General features: G+C 40.5%; 1 long non-coding RNA gene across 2 annotated transcripts; it reads left to right on the top strand.

The window, feature by feature from the left end:
* The first annotated feature begins 670 nt into the window (after positions 1 to 670).
* On the top strand, positions 671 to 11,898 carry LOC310895518. 2 transcript variants are annotated; one of them, XR_014580749.1, is made up of 3 exons: positions 671 to 1,186; positions 1,485 to 1,654; positions 2,339 to 11,898. It is a non-coding gene; the product is annotated as an uncharacterized lncRNA (long non-coding RNA). The 2 variants fall into 2 exon arrangements; XR_014580750.1 differs by having other exon boundaries at positions 671 to 1,654; positions 2,339 to 2,489; positions 7,291 to 11,898.
* Positions 11,899 to 26,182: the final 14,284 nt, after the last annotated feature.

Below are 26,182 nucleotides of genomic sequence, written 5' to 3'. Positions count from 1 at the left end.
CCTGTAGTAGCAGAGGAGAGAGCCCCCAGCAATATTTAGCACCAGCAAGTGGGTTCATGATGTAGAAAGAGAAGGTGTGGAGGGGCAAATGCAGGGTTTGCGGAAGCTTTAGAGGGAAAAAAAATGAAAATGTTCAGTTTGCAGGCTGGTGTCACTGACTTTTCTGGGGTAGAGAGCCCTGTAAGAGACACTTGGGATAGGAGAAAGGGGACATCTGACACCCTTGGTGTCCTCCAGAGGTCAGTTCATCCTGGTCGGGAGTGTGTGGTGGAATCAGGCTCTCTCTTTTCAAGGATCAAGCTGGATGAGGGGCACTCAGAAGGCTAAAGTTAGGTGACATGAACCCTGAACTTAGCCTCACAGCCCCACAGTCCCCGTCCCATGGGGTGAGGATGGGGATCTGCCCTTCTCTGGTTGCGCTGTCGGACCTGGCTCTGTCCCAGCAGTAACGACGAGCCCCAGAAGTACCTACCAAAGGAGTTTTGCTGCTCGGCAGTCAGTTTGCCTTAACAACAGCAGCTCTCTCCACTTTTCCTTCAAGGGCCTCGGCTTTCCCAAGCTAAAGAAACCAGGCTAATGCGTACACGAGGGCAGTAGGCACAGTCGTATCCATTTCGCTCCCTGGTAAATTGAGCGGGGTGGGGGGGGGGTGGGGGGGAGAGGCCTCAGATGAACCCTGCTGACTTCAGATGAACCACGGCAGCCTTCCTCCCCTCGCCGTGTGCTCTGGCTGTTTATTTGCAGACTCCCAGGGGCCCCGTCTCGCTGCATCCCGCTCGCTTCCCTCCAGCTCGCCTCGAAATCCTCCGCATCGACAGCTTTGCTTTGGCAGCAGAGGGCACTGCCCCCTTCTTAATTTTTCTGCCTGCTCATCCCCTCCCTCGTGCTCCTCCAAGGGCTGCAATTACGCTCTCGGTAAGTGGTGCTGTCTGTCTGCAAGCTCCTGAGAGTTTGATTTGTCTTGGCTCCCAGCTCTGACATGCCTGGGAAGGGCAAGGAAAGGAAATGGGTGGGAGCTCCCATCTAACCACGAACTTGTCCTCCCCCCTTTTCTTTTTTCTCCCTATCCCCTTCCCTCCCCCATACCAACCAAAGGAAGGATCTTTCTGCATCGCTTAGAAAGAGTTGCTCTGAAAGTTTGGTTTGGATTTTTTTTTTCTTTCTTCTCTTTCAAATGAAATACGCTGTGAGTCTCTCCCGTTTCCATTCCCTTACAACAAAGCAGGGTTGTTATTACAAAAGGCAGAGCGTGTGTGTGTGCGTGCCTGCAACGTGTGTTTGTTTGCTCACATGTGGTTGTGCGTGGGCGTGTAGTAAGTAGCGGTATGCATTTGTGACCAGGACCTACACTTCTAAATATCCATGCACATTTATTTGATGTTCCTGCAGATTTCACTGTAGCGTGGTCCTTTTTGTTTTAAAAATGAATATCTCTCACTGTCTTTCTCCAGATTTATTTTAATTTATTTTGTTTTTTAAACTAGACAAGTGCTGAGTCCTCCCAAGGATTGCCAAACAGACGCTTGGGGTCTGAGGAACGGAGAGGAAGATTCAGACATGAGTTTGCTTTTCGCTTCTCCGCACGTCTAGATCTCCCCTTTGCATTGCATGGTGATACAGCCCCTCTCCCATTTTGCTTTTGTAAGAAAAGCAGGTGAATATTTAATCTGCCTTGTACCTGTTGAGGTATAATCTCTGACAATGTTTTGGTGACCAAGAAAGATGATGGCACAACTGTGCCCTGAATATTACCCACAGCCTCCGTGTGATGCCGTGGATCAGAGCTGTACCTGGGCTTGTGCTGCAGCAGTTTCACACTGAAACAGACAACAAATGAGAAGCCTAACAGGGGTGTGAGGAATTTGCAGCTTTTGCACACTCCTAAAATAAGATCTTCAAGGTCCTGTGCCATCCACAGCAGTGCTGATGGACTGTACTGCTGGAGGCAACCCTTTAGTTTCAGTACTAGACATAGACACTCCCTACCCCTACCACTACCCATACCCCATCCTTACCCTCTAAATACAGTCAAAATACAGTCAAGGGTGCCCAGAAGTGGGGTGGGAAAAGTTAAGAGGGTCCTAACCTCAGTTTTGCTGAGGCTTTGGGGCCACTGAGAAGCCCTGGATCCTGTCCCTGATTCCCCCCCCCCACCAAACAAGTAGCATGTGCTGCTGAGAGGCATGTCCTCCTTTTGTGACCACCTATGTTAAAGGACATCACTTGCTAGCTGCTAGCTTTGCCCTGGTGATCAGCAGACCAGCATCATGTTCAGAGCAGCGGGGCTCAACACCGCACCTCTGCCCTTCAAGGTTGCCTTTGCTCTCTTGGCTCGTAGGGTCCTTCTTTGAGGCACCACAACGAAGAGCTGGAACTCGAAAAATGAAGACTGCCTACAGGGGAAAAGTGACTTGTACCAGTCTGCCATGTGGTCTGAGGAGGTGATAATGCTCTTCTCAGCTGGCTCTGGGCTACCACATGATCTGGAGGTAAATGCTTATAGGCCTATTTGAAAAGAAAAACACTTGACAGCCTCATCTTGCTTTTAAACCTCCGTACAGCCATGTTTTCTTTTAACTTGGCTCTGTGTGAGCATTTGACAGCCAGTGCTACCATCTGACCTGCTGTCCTCTTTGCTTTGACGGAACCTCAGCAGACAAGCAGTAGCTGGGAGGCAGCTAGGCTCTGATTTTTGTTTTGCCAAAGGTTGGTATCCTCAGCTCATAAAGGGCAAAAGATAGGGTGGGAAGGGTGGTCTCTGTACTTGCAAACAGAAATGAGGCAAATGGGAAGGAAGAAACATATGCAAAATAATTTCCCCTGGTTTGGAAAAGGAAGCATGGAAAACTAACAGCCTCAAAGCACAGGTTGTGGCTTTTGGGAGAAAGAATGTGAGCAGTCACTTTCTCATCCTGTTTCTGTCATTCCAAGACTTGTGTGAATGGGCTGATGTTGAATCCCAGTTAGCCATAAAATAACAACAACAAGCCTGCCCAGTGGCTTCAATTTGCCAATTGCGAGCTTTCTGCACCTACAACAGGACTCAGAAAGACGGAAGTCTGCAAAACATCCCAGCTAGGAGTGCAGAATCCTTGAGAAAAGTAATCTCACCCATGGGGACAATCTGATTAAATGCGTGTTACTTATTGTTCCAACACCATGGCAATGTCTCCAGAAGGAATACAAATCACTTAGTGCAGTGAGATAGAGCCAGCTGAGCAGGTACCAGGAATGTGGGAGTTGTTTATTAGTCACTCAGGAGAAACAGCTATTGCTTTTCTGTTTATTTATTCACTTTTATTTGAGCCCTCTTCCCCCAATTTGTTATAGTGAAACTAATAAGATACAGGCTGATCCCGTGAACACTGAACATGTCACAGCATTTTCGTTGGCCTCATGAACCAGGTGGGGCCATTGTGCTGGGTCCTGAGCAAATCTCTGGGTACAAATCAGCACAGCTCTGCTGAAGTCAGTGAGGGTTCTCATCTATCACTTGTTTTATTAATACTGCCCCGTCTGCAGGTCCAGACTCTCCAAGAGCACATCTTCTATTTCATTGCTTCTAATTGAAGGCAATGTGTGAGTGCTGATTTGTCCAGACTGAGGATCTGGTCCAGCTCTTTCATTGTTGGTCCCCCCTGGCCCCCCCTTTTCTTTCTCCCTCTCTCTTTTATAGCAGCGTTGGAATTGCTGTAAGGTTTACAGTGCAGTAATAATCACCTCATTATTATTAATAACCATGGCAACAGAATGGAAATTAATCACACTACTTCTGTTTATCCCCATAGAAACAGAGCCAAAACAAACAAGACTTATCCACAATGCCTATTCCTAGAAATCATACATACTACATAATTACCAATGAAATGAACCAGCACCTGCAAGCTGCCTAGATTTTCCAGTAGCACCTAAGTAAGGGTCGAGGATATACTGTCATGTCAGTATTCAGAAAGGATGCTTCCTCTGGTTGAAATTGATGGGTGACAAATACCTTCGGTTACTTTGCTCATTGTGTTGGCCAGTACTCTTCAGCATTTGCTCTGGAGACTTACTGCTGATATACATTGACATGAGACATTCTTCTCCACTTTTTGCAAATTTTATGGGATGATGGGATGACTAGGTCTAAGCTGCTCAGTAGTTGGAAGGGTGACTTCAGAGAATAATCAGTTTCTGAAGAAACTCCGTATACAACAGTTCTTCACATCTGCCAAGCAGTAAAGAAAAATTACTGTCCAACAGTGAATGTAACAGCTAGAAAGATGGTGAACATGATATGTTCAATGATATCATGACATGAACAAGTGTCAACATCATTGCTTGCACGAGATATGGATGTAGTCCTTATCCTCACATCCTATACAGAGAATTGAAACTCCAAGAGTTTCTTTCACTGGAGAATCTCTGTTCTACCTGTCATTCTTCATTCAGATTCAGTATCATAGCAGTGCAACTCTTCAAGAAATCATTACTGCATTTTATTTAGGCTGTCACCAGCAGATAATCTAATTCTTGTATCTGCTTTTGCCTACAACATAATGACACACACGGGAGACTACTTTGCAGGCTCTGAAAGTAAAGAATTCATCCCTCAGATGAGCCTTCAAAACCAGAACTTCTGCTGACTCTTATCTGCAGATGCAGCCACGCAGATTAAAGTTGGTGCAGAAAGATGAGAGAGATGTAATCATGATTAAAAACACAATCCTCTGTGAAGCCATTTTTTGCCGGATTTGCTCAGACTTAGACCCTCAGGGTGCTTGAATTCAGCTGCATGTTGGAAACATACTACTTTATGAAAAGAAGTGAAACTCAACCACATGGAAGAGGCACATGTAATTGACATCTCTTCCAAAGCCTTAAGTGGTCTTGATGAATCTTCTCACTGCAATACAGTCTTCTGCAACTCTGAAGAATAGTATCACCTACTTCTTATCTCTCTGTCACCTTCAAAATGGGGACAACAATCTTCATATTTTCCTAAATACCATTTATTTAATTTAGTATATAAATTGGAGGGGACAGAGGAATTCTCTTGCTATGTCACTGTACTGTGTATTTGTACAGATCTGCCAAATCATGCTCAAATGGAGGAATTCAAACTGGAAGTGATGGAGGGAACAGCCCTGAGAACAATCTGCTTCATGAGGTTTAACTGACCTTTTAAGCTTACCAAAAAAGACGGAGAGAGGATAATTAGCTGGGACAAATCCCATCTGAACTTCCTCCAGCCAGTCCTCCTGAATCCAATTAAACACAACTTTTCCATTTACAAGGACACTTGAGGAGAGACTGATATTGTTATTAGGCTGTGCAGAGACACCCAGAAGTGTTTTTTTTTCTGCCTGTCATATATGATCAAATCCCAGAATTATAATTCGTAGTCCAAAAGTCACCAGCATTGGCAGGTCCATGAAATTACAGGTGCCATGAGCTCGGTGTCCCCCAGAGCACTTAAAGAGCAGTGACGTGGCAAAAGAAGTCAGTGCCTTTGCAGTTCTGCATCATGTAGTGCTGAGAAGCTCTACATTGACTACAGAGACGTCCCAGTGTGATCTCCTCAGACAGATAAACAGGATATTACTTGTTATGTTATGTGACTAAAAGCTAAACACATTAAATAAAGACTTGGTGAGGATTGGGAATGCGTGCTCTGTGCTCAGCCTGGCCACTGGTTGAAATGGGGCACACAGAACCACAAAGGCTGCCTTCCACTATCAGACTGGGGAAGGAGGAAGCCCCCAGGTCCTGAAATCCTCACAATCCAGCCACATCTGTCATGATCTACTGTTTAAACATGGACAACTGATGTGCATGAGGGTGTCTCCTTGAGCCTCCATCTTCTGTTCCAGTGGGGCACAGGCTACCTAAGGGCTGCTCTTGTGTTGAATCTTCCAACCATAGATATCTTCAGGACATCTCAGAAGGCATGAGACACCCATGCCAAGAGAACTGCTTTGCACACTAGAATGTATACATATATTTAATTATACAAATCCAATCTGCTGTGACTAGGGTTTCAAACAGTTCACTCAACAGCAACAAATGAGGATTAGTCATCTTTTAATGTTCATATAAAGAGTATCCCAAAGAGGTGCTAGTCAAACCTAGCTTTGGGAAGCTTAGAGGAGGACTTACTGGCTAAAATCCTCTTCATTTATATTCAACAAGAAATCAGGTTGAATTACCTAATGATCTATTCTTAAAAACACCATGTCACTTTTGGCAATAAATGCTCTGATTTTGTGTACAGGAACACTTTTAAATATGTAGGTATACAGCAAGACATTCAAATGCTTGTTCTATGTAGTTCTCTCCAAATACATTCATGTACCCACAGAAGTGTTCTTACAGTATGGTGTAGCATGCAATATACAGCAAAATGCTTGCTGTGGGGGATGAATTCTTCCTGTGAATCTCACAAATATCACCTATGATGTTTTCTGCAGTTGAAACAGGACTGGTAGGCAGTGATTTTGTTCTTCCAGCTTCCAGGAAGGAAGATTCAAATAAAGCATTATGAAAAATAGTAAGGAGAGTGGAGGACTCTAATCAGTTGCTTGAAAATGCTGTGGAAATACCTTCATTTGAAGGCTTTGGAAAAATCCTAGGCAGTTGCATGTCAGGAATTGTGTAATTAGATTGGTTTCTTCCCCAGAGTAGGAGGATGGAGTAAATGACCTTTTTCTGCCTTCTTCTGCACATTTTTGTTTGTGTCTCTGATTCTGTGGCTTGTCAACTTTCTTTGAAAAGTGATGTGCATTGGCATAGTAGTTTATCCATTAATGAAAGCTTAGATCTCTATAATTGATAAAAATAACACTGGTGAGGCCAGTTCTGCAGTCACGTATTTGGTTCTGGGCTGGAACATTTCACGCAAGAGGAGAGGATGAGAGAGCTGGGACCGTTCAACCACTGGGATGGAGTTAAATTTCTTCATAGTAGCTCATATGGTTCTGTGTTTTAAATTTCTGACCAAAACTTTGCTAATAACACGCTAAAATTGTAGCTATTGCTGAACTGTGTTTGCACAGTATTGAGGCCTTGCTCTGCATTCTGCCCACCCAGGTGAATGGGTTGGGGGTACACGAGGAGTTGGGAGGGGATGCAACCAGGCAGATGATCAGAAACCAGAGAGATTCCGTGCTGTATGACATCATGCTCAGGAGTAAAATGGAGAGGAGCAGGGTTAAGGGATATTAGCCATCACTTTGCTCAAGAACTGGCTGGGCATTAGTCTACCCATGGGAACTGCTGCTTTTGCATCACTTGTTTTGTTTTCTTTTTCAGTTATTCCACTTTTCCTCCACTTATTAAACACACTTCTGCTATTTACTCTTCTTTTCCTCTTCCCTTGTCCCACTGTGGGGGATGAGGAAGTGAGCGAGCAGCTGTGTGCTGCTTAGCTGTCTACCAGGGGTCAACCCACAACACGATCCTTGGAAATATCAAAACCCAACTGGACATGGCCCTGATCAACCTGCTGTAACTGACTGCTCTGAGCAGAGGGTTGGACCACATGAGCTCCAGAGCTTCCTGTCAACCTCAGTGATTCTGTGATACTGTGATTGTTGGTGAGATATGGTGTCTTGGGCTTCTGCATTAGAAAGAAAATCAAAAGAAGTATTCAGGTTTCTAGAAGATCTGTATTCTGTTTGCTAATCCATGTTCATATATGTTCCCTAGTCATCTTGCTAACATTAAACATACTTACAAAACTGCTATATTTTGCAGAATCATTTTTAACGCTAACATACTGACATCTAAAAATATTAACGAAAATTATTCAAACACAACTGATATTTTCTAGTCAATAAGTAGCTCATCTTTGATTTTGTCATTTCAGCAGAACGTCTCCAACAGATATTTTAGGTACTCGTCTGACACTGCCTTGACTTGAAGACTTTGGAGGATTATTTATCTTGTAATTTCACTGTGTCTCCTCACTCCCCATGTTCATAAATGTGCATCTCTTATTATTTGCACTTTTTAAAGTTAAAGGAGAGAGAAACTCTTCGCTAAAAACCTCTGTGTGCAATGCTTCTAAGCATATTACATGTGTGAATGAACCAACAGATAGGAACAAGAAATGTAAAACGTCAGGAAAAATAGGTCAAGAATAATTACTTAGCTCTTGAAAAACACATTATTTTAAATTAAAAAAACAAAAACATATTATTTAAAATAACATATTTTGCTGAATGAACAGCAAAATTTTTCTTGCTATGAGAAAGTCTTGCCTTACAACTTTTCTGAGCCTAAAATAAATCATTAGGGTTTGTGTCCTGGAAGAAAAAACATTTGCAGAACTGTTAAAAAGGTGAAATTGTCAATTGGCTAACCTGAGTAAAATGAGAGTCATAAACTTTTACATAAAATGGCGTGGGAATTATTTTTTTTTTTTAAATCTGAAGCAGAATCCAGCACTAATATCCTTCCTGCTACTCAGTGAGGATACAAAAAAACATTGCATTTCATGATAATACTGCCAACACAAAGTAATATTTTATACCAAAGACGTCTACCCACAAACTCTGACCTTTAAAATATTATATAAGACTCTTACTAAGATATACAAACAGTTTGTAAATGTTAGGAGGGACGGTGAGGGAAGAAAAAATACTTTTCTTCCCACAAACTACAGACAGAGTTTGCTCAAATCCTAGTTTACTCGTGTGGGAGAGATTTATCATTTCAAATGACGTACATTTAGGCTGGTCATCCAAAGAGTTTGACACAGTAATAGTACGAGAGCTGTGAACTTAATTTTACTGATAATTTTGAGTTTATCCTGACAAAAGCAGGGAAGACATCGAATCCTCAAGGTATCCATCCTTGTTCTTCACAACTTGATGATGGCAGGATGTTAGAAGCACATTCTGCTGAGATAATGCGACTGAAGATATACAGCAAGACACAATTTTCTGCTCTTTACTGGAATATTGTCTTCAGAGCAAGTTCTGAGGCTTTCCGTAGCTCTTTGCCAGCTCAGTGTTTGCAAACGGAAGTCTGAAAAGATAACTGAAATAAGGGCAAATTATATACTAAGCTCTGCCTTCTCTCCCATCTTATTTCCTTCTTGGTGGTGGTTTAACACCAGCAGGTAGCTATGCACTGCCTCATCACTTTCTCACTCCCCCTCCTCAACATAACGGGAAGAAAACAGGAGGGAAAAAAGTTTATGTGTTGAGATAAGGACAGGGAGATCACTCATCAGTTACTGTCATGAGCAAAACAGATTCAGCGTATGGGAGATTTATGCCATTTATTGCCTATTGCTAACAGACTAAGGCAGCGAGAACTGAAAACGAACTAAAAAACACTTTCCTCCATCTACCCTCTTTCACTTTCTCCCCCTGAGCGGTGCAGGGGAACAGGTAATGGGGGCTGCGGTCAGTCCCTGACGCTTCATCTCCGCCGCTCCTTCACGGTCCCTCTCTGCCCCTGCTCCACGCGGGGTCTCTCCCGAACTGAGCCTGCGGGGGCTGCCCACAGGCAGCAGCTCTTCAAGACCTGCTCCCACACGGCTCCGTCCCACGGGGTCCGTCCCCCAGGAGCAAACTGCTCCAGCACGGGTCCCCCACGGACGGCAGCTCCCCCCAGACCCCCTGCTCCTGCGGGGGCTCCTCTCCACGGGCTGCAGCTCCGGCCCGGGGCCTGCTCCTGCGGGGGCTCTCCATGGGCCGCAGCCTCCTCCAGGCCACATCCACCTGCTCCACCGGGGGCTCCTCCACGGGCTGCAGCGTGGAGATCTGCTCCGTGTGGGACCCGTGGGCTGCAGGGGGACAGCCTGCTCCACCGGGGGCCTCTCCACAGGCCGCAGGGGAACTGTGCTGCGTGCCTGGAGCACCTCCTGCCCTCCTGCTGCACTCACCTTGGGGACTGCAGGGCTGCTTCTCTCACATTTCTCACTCCTCTCTTCCAGCTGCTTTAGTGCAGCAGGTTGTTCTTTTTTTTTCTCTTCCTTAAACCTGCTTGTTTTTTTGTTTATTTTCCAGAGCCTGAATGGACAAACAAATCCTCTACTTTCTGTCCTGTGTTCTCCATTAACAGAATATGAGTTTTGAAAACTTTCATAAAAAAAAAAAAAAAAGAAAAAAAAAAAAGCCATAGACATTTCTTAACCACTTCAAGGGCAGTTTACAAGATTCATGGAAAAGCTAGAGTTGTTTCATCTGGATGTGATCTTGAAAATAAAAAACAGATAAATCATTGCATCGTCCTCGCCATAAAAATAGAGATTAAGAAAAACTAGTCCTTTTTGAAAGAGGGGAAGATGATCTAGGAAAGGCTGTTTAGTAACAAGTCTCTTGTATACAATCAGATATCATATAGAACCACATGTTCAAAAAGGTATCTGTCTACCTTAACGACCACTGAAGTTGGTGGCAAAGGTGCCTCAGACATAGACTAGAAATGGTAGTGCACAAGTTGATCGAACAGAACACGTCACTTAAGGATAATGGAGAAGACTATTTCCTTCCTTTAATTGAGAATGCAATATTAGAGGGGCTATTGACACCATCTGTTTAGACTGTCAACCACAAAGCAGGAAAAGAATGACAGTAATGTTGACTTATACAGACGTGAATCAGAAATAACTCAGCTTAACACAATTAAATTACTTGTCTCTTGATTTTCTTTGTATGAAGTCACAGGCAACCTACCATTTCTACAGCAAGCCTTGGATGAACCTCAAGAGATCTGCAATTTTGGTTTAAGAACATGACCTGTCTTGCAGTAAAGGCCCAGAGGCCCAACTTGAAATTAAAGCTTCACCGTGCCCAAAGCTGTTCTTTTGTATAGGAAGAAGACATTTCTGTTCCTCAAAAGCCTGCATTCTCCTCAAGAGGCAGTGAAATATGGCTAGGTCCACTCAGCAGGTGAGATGAAATAAGAAAATATATGACATGTCCCAGACCACAGAGGGAGTCTAAACTTAAAATATCAAGCCAACATAGCCAGCCTTTTGAATCCTCCCCACATTTAGTCCATGGACCAAGAGACGATTTTTCCATGTATTTCACTTAGGTCAGGTGGGCACTTGAATAACCCCAGTGACTCCAGTGGCATGAATAGATTTACATTGGCATAACTGAGAGCAGAAACTGGTGCTCTTCATTCTTCCATTTTTGCCCAACTTTCTAGCTTATGTGCTAAGGCAGTATCTCCCCAGTGATCATATCACTGCAATTCAAGTGATATGATGTATCTGCTTTTAGGGAGTTCCCTGTTTCCTCTTTTACCATTGTGTGCATTTATGTGCTATTGAGTGAATTTTCCACTTTCTTGAAGTTCCTTAACTGCTATTAATCACTCTGCCATAGGATGGGAATTGTTTTATTTAGTCAATGAAACCGTTTTCCATTGCATGAAGTTCAACTCTTTCCATACCTTCACCTGTGTGGTCTCCAGTACATAACCTCAGAGGCAAGGATGCTGGGTTGAACGGTCCTGAACAATTAATTCTGTTAGCAGGCTGATCTACAAAAGGAATATGAGTGAGTGAGATAGGGACTGTGATACATCCACAGTATGTACGATTGCCTTCACCTGTTTTGCCATTTGCATCTGATGAGCTGCTGCTGGAGCTTTCCTGTTATCTAAATATTGCATAGTTCTTTTAAAACCATCAGAGTGGGTTGCATTATCAGTCAGCCTGAAGTTCAAAGGATAATGCACATTATTCCTGCCACTAAACTATTCAATAGAGGCATATAGGAAGTGTGCCTCCTGTTTGGAAGGAACTATAGTGTGAAGAAAAAAAATAATATATATATGTATATATATATATACAAAACATCCACACACCTTTGCATATAGCTCATGTTTAAGAGGGCTGTTTTTGTTACTTTTGTTGTTCTCTCTCTCTATTTTTTTTTTTTTTTGCTTTCCAGAATTATGCCAGAATGAAATAGAATATCTTTTCAAATAGAGCATTACTTTAAATACTACTACTACTACTAATACCAATAACAACAGCACCAATAATAATAAAACAATATGTAATTATTTAATTTGGTACAGACTTGGAGGCCATGGACTTTCTGAAGATTAGCTATTGGTGGCCCTATCTAGTATAGTTAGTTCTACCTAATATGTTTTTACATAAGGCATGGAAAACCTGCTAGATCCCCGAGGAAAATCATAACATGATACAACATTAGAGGTTCTGCTTTTCAAGTTCAATTTCCTCTGAGATTCCATGTCTTGTCTTTAACTTTTTGTCAGCTGTGAACAATAACAAGGTTTCTGTGGGCTGAAGAAAAAGAGTTAAAATATTCTGAGAGGTATTCCAAGAGGAAATGAAAGGCTGGAGAGGAAGAATTACAGTATTTACACTGTATCTGCAGACCAATTGCATACATGGGCAAGATTACTTGGGCACATGCTACAATGAATTGTCTGAATTTTTACACAGTTATGGAAATGACTTAAGAAGGGCTATATTTTATTTTATTCATTTTCCTTTTATTCAGGGAATGTTTCTGAAAGTAAAGTGCATTAGAGTATATTTCCCCTTCCCCCCATACAAACATTTTGTCTTTTGCAAATAAAAGGGAAAAATGTTTATTTTTGTTGTTGGTTGGTTTTGGTTTTGGTTTATTTCTATATTACTGGAGTTTTCTAAATAAGTAAAACAATAAAAAATCAGACAAAATATTTTAGTAGAAATTTCCAGAGTTTATTCTTGTTAATTGAAAGCAAGATATTATTTTCCCAAAAGACATTTTAAAGAATATAGAATTTCCTCACTGCTTCAGTGCTTATTTTTCAATGAAAACCTGTCAGTAGAAAGAAATACCAGGTGACATTTTAAAGAAAAATTTTAAAATCCTTGTAAAAATATTTATATTTTCTACAAGTTCTGAAAAAATTATGTCTCCTGAATCTGATTCTTTATATTCTAATCCCTTATGTTCAAGAGATACAAGCAAGAATGTTGTTGGGAAAAAAAAATAATAATAATAAATCAGATTTGAAAAAAATATATTTCAGAAAGTTCACAATGTCATCAGATTTCATTCTTTCATTTGAAAATCAGTTCTACTTATTCAACCAGAACATGTATTTTTCATATCTGATTAAAACTGCAAATCTTTACTGTATTGACTGGGTCTTCATTGACCGCAACAAGAGGTGAGAGATAGAGTTCATAAGACAGTGTAATCTGTGATCTGAATTCCACTCCTATTGTGTGCATTTGAAAACACCGCTTGAGCATTGTCTGTTCTCACCAAAGTGTAAAACAAAAGTACCTCTACTGTTATTATACAACAGAAAGAAGAAAATAAAAACCTATACAACAGAAGTATTCAGAACCCTAATTTTGCAAAGAATATATGACTTTGTAGAATGTGAGTCTTCAAATCAGTCTAAATCAAACCAACAAAGGACAAAATAATAATCCCTATGCTAAAATGTATTAGACAAGGATCAATGAGTGAATGCAAAACAGGGAAACCAAAGGAGTCAAAGACCACATTAGTCAATGTGATGCAAGAAGAATTTGAGAAAGTCAGATGTCTAGGCATTGACAATACTTTATAAGCTTCTTGTAGAGTAAGGAAAGCTAAAGATGGAAAAGGTAGAGGAAAATATAATTAGTATATGAAAATTTTAGTGGATTTTTCTTTTTTTTAGGTGCACTCTGATAGAAAACAGTATGGTTTCTAGCCTTTTTAGCTAGTGTCATAGTAAGTCATCAAATTGAGGAAGACTTAAGATGCTCTGGAAAAATTCTCTCTAAATAATGGAGCAGAGACAAGAATAACTTAAGAAATCATCTCTCATTTCTCTTAAGTCAACATTAAAACGGGACTTTTTCAGACCACCTACTACGATGCCTAAGACAGTACCAGAGTTCAAGGGTGTGTTAAAAAATTCAGATCTACTACTGTCCCATGCTACAAGGCCTTGTATGACAATATGGTTGGTGAAGGGGTATAAAGGTTGTGTGTAGTCTCCCTATTACAGATCCCAAAATTGGTACCCATCCAGGTAAGACACCACAGTAGGTGGTCTAAAATATGTCTCTTAATTTTTACAGGGATCCTGTTTAGTCACTGGAGGATAAAAACAATTCCTAGAGGTATTTTTGATTTTTTTTTTTTTTGCATTCAGAGTCTGGAGGGTGTTCATGACTTGCTATTCAAGTTTAGTTTCCCTTAATTGGATGAGGTTAGAATAGGCTGGAAATTCACTATAACCCAAAGAATAATACAATAGTCTGTTAAAAGGATCGATGGAATTCTTATATTTATTTTGTCAACTAAAATTGAAGGAAAAGATATTTCATTTTTTCTAATTGTTAACAGTCTCACAATGTTTGCCAGATGTGGCCTTAAAGTAAAGAGGTGTTTTTTTTTTTTTTTTTTTTTTTAAGACTGCAGTAGTACAACATTCTGTAGGGTTGGCTCTTCTGTTCTCATTTGTATTTAGTTTGGATCTTCCTTCTTAAGCCTGTGTTTCTTCATCAGGTGCTTCCCATTGTCCTCACCACTGATGGGATAATCACTCAACATGCAGAAGTTGAACCTGAAAGCTTGCTCAGGGAGATGCTGGAGAGTTAATTTGGGGAAGTCAGAACTGAGGCTTATTAAATTCTCCTTTCAGTGCTGATTTCATAGCTTAGATGAAACCAATTATCTAATCACTTTCAAATGTAAATGCCTTATGGAAAGAAATTGCTTCTTTATTTTGCCATCCAGACAAGCAGCCTGCTTTCGAAATTGCAAAGAAGCTAAATTTGCCTTGGAACTCCCAGGTGTGGACTTTTAGTCTCTCTTCTTAAATCTCTCTTATGTCATAAAAATAAACTAACAGATTTGATTTAGATAAAGAGGAAAGATAAGTGCAATGATTTCAATTGAGCTTTCATTTGAAGGGGGCAGACCAACTGTAGAAAGGTTTGGGTCCTTGCAGCCATGGAGCATTGGACTTTGAATGACCCATACAAACAGAAAAAGGTCTGATGCTTGGCTGGAGTAAATCAGCGTAAGTTCAGCAACAGTGCCTTAATTTACACCAGTTAAAGAACTGTTCCAGGCTTTCATTAATGGTCCCTTAGCTAACCCATTTGACCAGACTGAAAAACCACAGACACATCTGTTTCCTGCCCTCCATTTCTCAACCACCACACCCACTTTTATCTGCAGTGCACTTCGTGTTATGACTCATTCCAAATACAGGGGACATGCTTTCTCTATGCCTTCAAATTAGGAAGCAAGAGGTAGGCTGTTTTTAGGGGTCCCTGGTGGTCTTTTGGGTGGAGAATTGAAGTTCCCTGTATATGTACATGTATATATATATATATATATATATACATACATGTTCCAGCTGAAGGATGATATGACAGGAATAATAGAAGAAATTTGTTGTTTATTAGTTATATATGTTTTACATTTCTAAATAGCATCAACGGCACTATAGGGAAGGACTATATTTTCAGGTGGCATATGTGTAATGAAAATAAATAAATAATACCAGATACATCAGCTACATCAGCAGATGAGCCGAGAGTTCATGGGTTTTGCCTGCATTTCTATAGTCCTTTTACGTGGTCACTGAACAAATAAAGGAAACATCCGCCAGGCCATTTGAGATGTCAAACACATCAGAAAACCTTCAGTTCTCTTGCTTAGACTTTTGAACCCGACCTTTCTCTTTTTCACATTGCTGGATGCATCCAGAAGTATTTGGCAGCCTCCAGAGCACGCACTGCTCCTGCCCCAGTCCCCATACAATTAATGTTCAGGAACAACCAGAGGAACGAGGGGAAGAATTGAATAAATTAGACCACACCCATGGTTTTGAGGTCCAATGTTGTGATGTTTGCCAGGGTGGAGAAATGGTGTTGGGAGGGACAATATTTTCCTAAGTGCCAAGAAAAAAAGTCAAAGCAGTAGACCCCTATAAGCAGGATACGTCAGAACTTGTTAGCCAATGGCAGTTTGGAGATTCCCCCTATGCCGAATGATCAACCTCACATGTTGGATAGCGCTAACTCTGTAACCTGTTGTATGAGGGATTGCCTGCCTATTAAAAGTACTTCTCACGACATGAAACAGTTCTCCCTGAGAACTAAAAATGATCTGGTTTACAGTAAGATCTGACTGAAGCTGTTTCCACAGTTCAGACATTAGAACCGTCCCTGCTTGATGCAGACCAGCATGAAGCCTTGCTGGTAACCAAGAGCAGCTATATTCGCACTTAGTCTCATTTCACAGCATCTCCTACAAGCTGTGACCTAGATATGAACTTTTCTAAACTTTCATCCAGAAAAGGAGAACATTTTCTCCTTTCTCATTACTTCTGGCATCATTATCTCTCTTTCCTACTCTACAAACTTCATATTACATCACCACCAGCCTTCTATAGTCTGAGGAAACAACCCCCATTTGTACTCATTAAGACTTTTTACAACCTCCTTGAACTATTGAGGATAAATTTAATAACCTTTCTGTACAATATGAAGATGGAGGAAGAATGGAATGATTTGGGGCTAAGGAAGAGACATGGTTATAACTCTAACAAGGAGCTGGCTTCTAATCTGGACCATCTGCATATGTTCACAGCATGGACAGAACTGCCACACAGCCTAAAAACAGACTTTGTGCCTTAACTTATGGATTGCTCTCACATTGTCTACAGTGATATGTGGACAGTGTAATTCATTCATCCCTAATGCTGATGATGGATGTGAGTGTACCAAACTGTGTATATTGAATAAACACCATCAAAACTGTGACTTCTGAACAGACTGATTCTGAAATCCTTTACAGCCCATCTAGCTGTGAAGGAAGGGCTGTAAAGGAGCCCTAGGTAGGAGACTATAGCAAAAACTGAATCACAGATCTTAAGCACAGAAAAGCAGCTTGAGACACGAGTAGCCTCTGTTCCAGACATAGCTCTTTGCTTGCTAGGAAGTAACAGGGAGGATGTCATACAGAATCGTAGGATCTTTTAGGTTGAATAAGACCTTCAAGATCATCAATCCCAACCATAATATAATTGTTATATATACCTAACAGCCATATATATACTTGTATAATCACTGTAAATTCTGTTGACCCTTTATGTAGGTGAATAATGTATAGCAATTCCACTATAGGGGTGTCCTGCTCTCTCTATATGGATGCATCTTTCTTGACAAACCCCAAACTCCTAAAACCAGGAAGTCTAATTCACCCCTACAACGTTTTCTCTTTTTACAGCTTGTTATTATGTGTCCATCCATCCTATACATTTATTTCATGCGTCCGCTCCCTGACTTCAATAGAGCTTTGAGGCCCATTACCTTAAATCCATTTATTTCTCAAATGTATCAAAAATTATATGAAAAAAAAGTTGGGATCTAGCTTTACAGGAGTCCATAAGACAGACCCTATATCAATTTTCTTCACAGCTTCCAACAAATCTTTTAATTTTCATTTTTTCCTTCCAAATATAATGGCTATGTTACTGTGTGTCTTATGTACATCACAAGAATGAGGCTAGGATTAGCTGGAGAATGCTGAAGATGCCTGATCGTTGCAATTGCCATCCTGCTGTCAGAGAAACCTTATCTGGGTTTGGATGACACACACCATGGGAGTTTCTCTGGCCACCGCCTCTCCTTTTCCTCTCTGCTATCTCAGGAGTGCAAAGGTCTTCTGTTTTGGCCAGAAACTAAAGAGCATTTGTGAACTACATAGTGATGTTCAAGGAAGGAAACAGTATGTGTAATTTTTCACATGGGGTTCCAGTCCTGGGAGAGATCTCATCGATTTCTGCTCTGTACCTGCCCAGCCATTAAAGGTTCAACTAATGGCATTACCACAGCCTTCCTTCCTGATTAGGCCTTCTTACTCACTGGTAATGTCCTGATCTCACAACCTTTACTCCCTCAGGTAACACCACTGAATCTGCATAAATGAGGCTCAGGCTGGGAACTGCTGGGCAAGTCACACCCTAGAGTTTCTCTTTGGACAAACAGGAGATTTGAAGAGGAGTATTTCATGGGAATGAGATCCACCCCTGCCCGTGCTTCCCAGAGGAGCTGTGTGTGCCCCATCCCTGGCAGTGCCCAAGGCCAGGCTGGACGAGGCTGGGGGCAGCCTGGGCTGGTGGGAGGTGTCCCTGCCCATGGCAGGGGATTGGAACTAGATGACCTTTAAGGTTCCTTTCAACCCAAACCATTCTATGATTCTACGATTCTATATTAAAATATTAAGCTATTTAATTTTTCTTGCACAGTGGCATATTAACTACTGCAAAGCAGTAATATTTAGTAATACTTGCTTATTAATGATTACTTTTTTTTCAGATCATCCTAAAAGAATTTAAGTTCTACTTTCTTCGTGTAGTTCTGTGAATGAGATTGGAAAAATATTGAATTACTCATCTTGCCTCTATAATTACTACACACATATATATATTTTTCCCCACATTTTCTTTCCCCTAAATTCAGTGAGATAATGACTTTCACCCAAACCTTTTCCATTGCTCTCTTCAGATTCCTCCCTCACCTGGAGAGTGGTGTGTTGGTTAAGGTTGGAAAAGTTGAACTACAGTTTGATGTGTAAACACAAAGCATCTTAATGACTTCGGTGATTCTTCAGCAAGGCTCAGCAAGAATTCAGCAGAATTTAACTCAGAGAGGAAGACAGGAGTTCTGGTTGATTTCTGCTCCCCCTCCATCATCTCTGTGGATATGGTTCTTAATGCGTCAAATATGGGGAAATGTTGGGCTGAAAATAGCAGGGAAAACTGAGGTCCTGTTTTGCTGTCTTTGTTCTTGCCTCAAATTCAGGACCTAGGAGGTCCCATTTTTGGAAGTTACTGTGATTTAAGTGGTATATGAAGTTTTTTATTTCACCTCTTAACCCGATGACATTTATAGCTCTTTTCAGAGGAAAGCTTTGCTCAAATACAAACAATTCCCAGAAAGCTACGAATGAGTCCAATATAGGCAAGCATTTGAGTGAGAGGGTGTCTGACACATACTTGTATTTTCACAGTAATCTCCTATATAATAATCTCAGGTGAGTTCTAGTAAGGTAGAAAGGGTGAAGATTTGCAAGGCTTTTTTTTTTTTTTTTCTTTCTTTCTTTCTTTTTGGTGTCAGTCATAGTTTAAAGATCCCCTCCTGCTTTCCTCCGTCCTGCCCTCAGGTCATCCCCAGAGCTCTTCCTGCACTACTTTTTGCATGGCCATGTAGTGAACCCAAACAAAGAACAGACCCAGTGGAAAAAAAAATAAATGGTGATTTTTTTTTTTCTACGTTCTTTTTCATCTGGATCAGTTCCTTGGTCAGGTTCAATGAGTGGCCACACAAACATTTGTGCAGACAAAGTGTGTGTCAAATGGGAGGGTCTGAGGGTATGGATACAGGGTGCAGAAAAATGGAGATTTGGCTCACCAGACAAGAGTGTTAGCACAGAACGTGTAACCACAAATCCATTGCTTATCTGTGTGGCTTTCAGGTGAATGACTGAAGAACTGGAAGGTTTCAAAGTCATTTTGAAGTCCTGGACACAGAAAGAGAGTGCCTACAATGAATGCATGCATATATGCATGCCGACACAAATGCACAGTGTGATCCTTTGTTTCCACTGAAATAATACAGTGCAGAAATGATGAATATTTCCTTATCTTGGCTCCTTTCCTGCAACTAGGGAAAAATTGGCTGGTACAGAAGGGAACACCCAGGAAAACATTTAGTGTATAGCCTGGTTATTCACTCGTAGCTATGTTACATATTTGTTGAGATCAGAAAGGTTTTTTTCCAAAGGTAGAAAATAAAATAATGTCAAAATCAAAATAATATTGGAAAAAAAAATAATGTATTTTCCCCACGCTATGGAGAAAAAAAAAAGCCCAAACAAACAGAAGTCAACATGCTGCATCTATCACCAGAAAAGCAAAGAATTGAACAGTAAGTTCTTTCTCTTTCCATATTTGTTTTATGAGCCAGTGTTAGGGGTGAGGGAGCAGCAACTTTAAATTGAGTGGGAAGAGAGGAAAAAAAATATCAGCCTATTAAAAGCCAGTAGGGCTAGATAAATTACTGAGAAAAGGGAGAGGCAATTTCTGTCCATTTTAACGCCCACATGCAATAGGGAACAAGTGAAAATCAGATTGGGGGATAATTTGTGGTTGCTTTTTCAAATCTGTATCCAGGTACGAAAAAGTTAATCAATAATGAGAAAATTCCTACAGAAATATTGTTGAAGAAACAGAAAATAATGGCTTGGGATTTAAAATCATTTGCAATAGGCAGGGTAGATGCTGGCAAGCACTGTTGTTCTCTGCTGGCATTTCATGGAAGCAGGAGGTCCCATTACAAGGATGTTCCCATGGCTACAAATACAACCTCATTCAGTGCCGTTTCTGCTTATCATTACGAAGTTGTCAAAGATTCACTTGGCAAGGAAGACTGGCAAGTTCACTGTATAGTTAGTTACCCATGGGTCTGAGCCTCTTGGTCTGCTATATACATTCTTTGCAATAAAGATCACTTCAAGTGGCCACCTCCTCGAAGAGCTCCAGATCTTCCCATAAAAGCAGACTCCAGGCAATTTGATGCCTTAGTCCAAACTCTTGTTCACGTGTTTTGGCTTAATTCAGCCTGAGCAGATCTAAATGGTCAGCTACTGATCCCACCGCCAAATACCCAGAGTCTGGCTCTTCCTAAATATAGTGAGAACTTTTAATATTAGATGAGTCCCCCCCACTCTCTGACCTATCTCTGATGATTAGATTAAGAATACAGCTACTCTAGACTCTACTCTGCAAGAAATAAAGAGAGGCAGGGCTCTCTGAATGCAGGTTCAGATCCCATAGGTGGTTGGATCACAGTCATTGGGTTTCTGTTGTCACCACTGATGTCAGGAGATCAACTTCATTCTTAAATGCAGGTGTTGAAACCACCTCAGAGGCAGTAGTTTTACCTTTCCCAACATCCACCAGCTAACCAGAGGGGAATGGATCTCTTGTAAGTCTGTATCACAGTCATGGGGTTCACCTCATTTAAGCCCATGGTTCATCCTGCTCTAAATGTGATTCTTTCATACTTAGTGGATGTCTCTCTTCATGATGCATGAGATGTGTCAGTAAGCATGCTGCAGTCTCTCATACAACCTTCTGCTCCATGTAAACAGTGTGTGGGTCTCTCTCTGCATTTCATCTCTTCCAGATATGAGTTTAATACAGCTCTTGATACTGATTCTGGCCTCCATTTGTTCAAACTCAAGCTTTAATTCTGACTCGCTGATTGATATGAAAACCCTTATACCAGTAAGTATCTCCCCCATGCTCCTTCTGATATTTTTGCAAGCACTCAAGTCACTTTTAAATTTTTGATCGCCACCGTCCTCTTTAGGACTGTCACAATTATGACAAGGACCCAGTAAGTTTTACCAGTCATTATAACAGAAGAACTTGCAGACCATGAATAGGCCACAACAAGGGAGGATTTTATAATACAGAGAAAAGTTGTAAGCAACATGTATCAAACCAAAAAGCAGAAGCATCTGAGAGAGACAGACATTCGGACTGCCTCACATCAGATCATAGAATCATAGAATCATAGAATATCCCGAGTTGGAAGGGACCCATAAGGATTATCAAGTCCAACTCCTGGCACCGCACAGGTCTGCCCAAAAGTTTAGACCATGTGACTAAGTGCACAGTCCAATCGCTTCTTAAATTCAGACAGGCTTGGTGCAGTGACTACTTCACTGGGGAGCCTGTTCCAGTGTGCAACCACCCTTTTGGTGAAGAACCTCTTCCTGATGTCTAGCCTAAACTTCCCATGCCTCAGCTTAACGCCGTTCCCACGGGTCCTGTCACTGGTGATAATGGAGAACAGGTCACCTGCCTCTCCACTCCCCCTCGTGAGGAAGTTGTAGACTGCGATGAGGTCCCCCCTCAGCCTCCTCTTCTCCAGGCTGAACAGGCCAAGTGACCTCAGCCGCTCCTCATATGTCTTCCCCTCTAGGCCCTTCACCACCTTCGTTGCCCTCCTCTGGACACTCTCCAACAGTTTAATGTCCTTTTTGTACTGTGGTGCCCAGAACTGCACACAGTACTCGAGGTGAGGCCGCACCAGCGCAGAGTAGAGCAGGACAATCACTTCCCTCGACCAACTAGCAATGCCGTGCTTGATGCATCGCAGGATACGGTTGGCTACGTACAGGCTATTGTTGGCTACGATAGGAACAGCACCAGATACTGGTGTTGTTCCTATCTCTAAATAATGAGGTTTCAATAAAGCTTCCCTACTTCCACAAATATATCATAAACACTCCCTGTCTGACAGTATAAGGTCTCAAATAATTTATGAATTGTCCAGATGCAGGGTGCAATGTTTGTCCCATGAACAAGATAGGAAATGTGGGGGTCTGCCTCAAAATGTGAATGTTGAAAGCTTCAAGAACAGGGTTCAAGCATAGCTGAAGTTCAGGGAATGAACTGGGGTCCTCCAGCTGAATGAGGGCCAGCTCTCTTAGGGTTCTTGGAAAGGAGGAAGGGGGGGATTTAGTTTATACCCTTCCAAAAGACGGCACTGGAAGAACTTTACAGCTACTCTGAACAAAAGTTCAAGCAGGCCAGGCTCTTTTCAACAACATTTAAATCTCTCTTGAGACCCAAATAAATATATCAAAGAAATCCAGAACAGGTTGTTTACTTAAAACGATGTGTCTGCCATTTCATTCCCATTGACTTTCAGCAGTTAGCCAAGATCTGTTGCAGTCCTTGCACGACACAGGAGCAAGACTTAGCAGAAGGGAGCAGCGTTTCCCTCCCTTTGCTGCTCCTGTCACTCTGATGAAGCCTTGGCATGGGAAGATAGACTTACTCCATTTCATAAAAAGAACAGAGAGCCTATAAATCCTGACACAGTATATTTATTGAAAAATGAAGGTAATAACATTAATCCACATAATGAGATGTATGTTTCCCTGCCTCAGAAAACCTCTTAGCCAGTGGAAATAAATCCACCTGAAACTTACCAGCAGAGTTACTTCTTTTCTGTCTTCATTTTATTTATTTTTTAATTCTTTCTCCTCATCATCACAAAAATCCCTTCCTCATGTAGTGCTGGGTTTAGAAATACAGGCATGATATGTGAGGTTCTGAAGGAGGCTAAAGATAGTGTGGCCACCACACAATCCTTTCTGGGTGCAATGGAGAAACAGAAATTAAATGTAAATCCCCTTAAATGTAGGGCTGTATGTCTGTAGAACTCACCCAGGTTCACTTCCCAGTCAGTGGAGATCTGAACAACTTGGATGTGGGAAAATTTAATCTCGTATCTAATCCAGAAACATAAAATAACGATAAGTATGTTGAATTATGAATGTACTGTTTCTTTTTGGTACCAATAAAGCAGCTTCAAGACCAATTCAGCTGTTCTCTGTTCTGTTAATGTTAAAATGAAGAGGAGATGAATCACATTTTTGAATTTTTGGGTTCACAGGATTGTAGGATGGGAATGAATCACCTTGATGAGCTGAGCCTTGTTGTCTTGTTGCAAACACCTAAACTGTGTAACACTTCATACAGAAATATGGGAAACTGTTAGTATAGATCTCTAAAGAATTTATCGTAAGTGTTGACAATGTCCTACTTAAAGCCATCCTAAATAAAAGTATTTTTTCTCTTCTCAGGATGGTAATCTAATGTCACTTTACCTCGTTGTTTTACTCTGCTCTGTCAGACAAGTCCTTACTGTCCATCTGTTCTGTAGATGCCTCCAAGATTTACTTTCTGCTGCCTCTTGAATGAAATTTGGGTAAGCAGAAGTGTGTTAGGAAATCATAACAGTTAAATAAAACAGTTTATTTTTTCTCCCAGCAAGGAACATTTAGCTTCAACTGAAACCTTGTGTCTTCTGAAAAAATGTTATAGCAGGTACCATAAAATAAAACCAGTGTTAGCAAAATGGATGCATCAAGAAAGGATCCTAAATCTTTATCTGCTAAAAATATCCCAGTTCATTTTCCAAGTGTGCTGAACTGGTCTGAGCAAATGTAAAGTACTCACCATTTTGAACAATCAGGCAGCTTATAAAATGTTGTCAACTTCATGACCATGTATTGCCAGGATGAGAACATCATTTGGTCTTTCTCATAGAGCTTTGAGCAGTTTATTGTACAAAAGAAGAAGGCAGGAGTTAGCTAAGAGCTTTCTTTCTGTGTTTTTAAAACTTGCAAAAGGATTTCATTGACAAAGTCTGCTCCAAGTTCATAATTTTTGCTTGTGTTATAGCAGCCTTTTAGGAACCAAAAATACAATTTTGCAACCATAAAACATGAGAATTCTGCATGTTCTGATGCACAGTTTCCTTGTTTGTCTTTCATCTGCAGGTATTTATCAGTGATTTTAAAATTAACTGTTCATGTTCAGCTGTTTAAATTCTAGAGACTGAGTTTTCATTATCAACAAATTTATCAGACTACAAATCTTTTTCTTTGAGATCTAAATTTTACATGACAATATTTTAAATTCTTAGTCTTCATGGCTCAAAATGACGTCACCATGACCTTCCTATGACTTTGCTTGACCAAATTACAGTCTGAAGCTCCTGTGAGATTTTGAAGTTTTGTTTGTTGCTAATAATGAACACTTTTCCTCTATTTTTAAATAAGAAAACAATTTGATTCACTCTTTAAAAATAACCTGACTTTAAAACTTCCTGACTTAGTGCAGAGTGCACATAAAGATTTTTGGTCTCAGGCATTTTCATTTGTGTCATTGTCCTTTACCAGCTTGTTCTCTGACTACTTCTATTTATTTAGTTTATTTCCTTATTAATTAATTTATTTCTCTCTGAGTGAATAGGAGTAGGAGTCAAACTTCAGTAGGAGTTTTCACTTTTTCTAGTCAAGCATTCTCCAGACTTCAGTTCTCATCTAAGCAAAGAACTCATCTCTTTCTTTTGAGTGTACAAGGAAAGTGTGGGAATCCAATACTGGATCATCATGACATACTTTGTGTGCATCAGTGGCCAGCAGTAAATTATTTGGAAAAAGGTGTAAGAAACCGAATAAGGAATACATAATCTGCAGAGGAAATTTATCTTCTGTTCTTTTCTTGCTTTCACTAGTTTAAGGATGGATAATGTCCTAATGAGTGCAAAAAAATAAAAAATAAAAATAAAAATTAATCATTCCTGCCCAAATTCTAGTTCCTGAATGTTGCAAATTTACAAAACTAAATCCTGTTGTATACCTAAGTATCCTGTATATTCAGGTTTGTTTGTTTGTTTGTCTTGGATATCTTATAAATTCTATTTTGTGGCAGTTGAATTCCACGGAAGAAGTACATATTATGTGGAAAAAAAAAAAAAAAAGCTTTTAACAATGTTATAAGTAAATGCACGTGTCTACAGTACTGTTTGTGTTCAAACACAAACATGCTTATATCCTTTGGAAGGTGATTGGAAGATTATGAACAGTCCTGTCCACTGGTAATCCGTATTAAAGTCATGTCATCATATATATAAAAATAGACAAGTAGGTGAACTTTTTCAATACAATAAATCTCATAGATAACTATATTTTTTTTTACTTCAGATTTTTGAAGAAAAAAGATTTCATATATCTTGAATAAATGGTTTGGACTATAGGGTTTTCCTATGGTAACTTGCTTTTGAACTTTCATTTTAAGTAGTTGGCCCTGCAAGCACATATTCAAACACACCAACTTACTTTCTCTACTCGAGGGAATGACAACCAATTAAGCAGCAAAATAGTGAAGGATTAAAGGTTAATAGTACCCTTTAAGATGATTTTTTGAAACACAGAACATAAATATTATTTTGAGTAGTTGTTATATTTCATCCATTTTTAAATATTGAATAAGATGACATAAAGAAAAGGAATATAATGTTAGGCATTTTTATAAAAATATAGTCGCAGGTCTGTTTTGTGTGTGTGTGTTTTCTAATTGTTTGATTTTGTACATTATTTATATGTTGCTGTGTTTACTTATGAATCCTAAATGGTCCCTGTAGTACCTCTGACCCACATCACAGTTATACCCTGTGCAATACTAGCATAATACACCCTCTGTAGTAATAATAAAAAACAGACATATCTCCATGTTCCTTGAGTTTATTACTTGAATTCACATATTGGTCTTTCTGCAGAGCTGCTCTGTCAACACATGGAGAGCAAAGCCTCTGTTAGAGGAA

The sequence above is a fragment of the Anser anser genome, assembly GCF_964211835.1.
Source record: "Anser anser genome assembly, chromosome: 2".
NCBI classification, from domain to species: Eukaryota; Metazoa; Chordata; class Aves; order Anseriformes; family Anatidae; genus Anser; species Anser anser.
The sequence above is the reverse complement of the archived record's forward strand: the minus strand, read 5'-3'. Positions and strand labels throughout refer to the sequence as shown.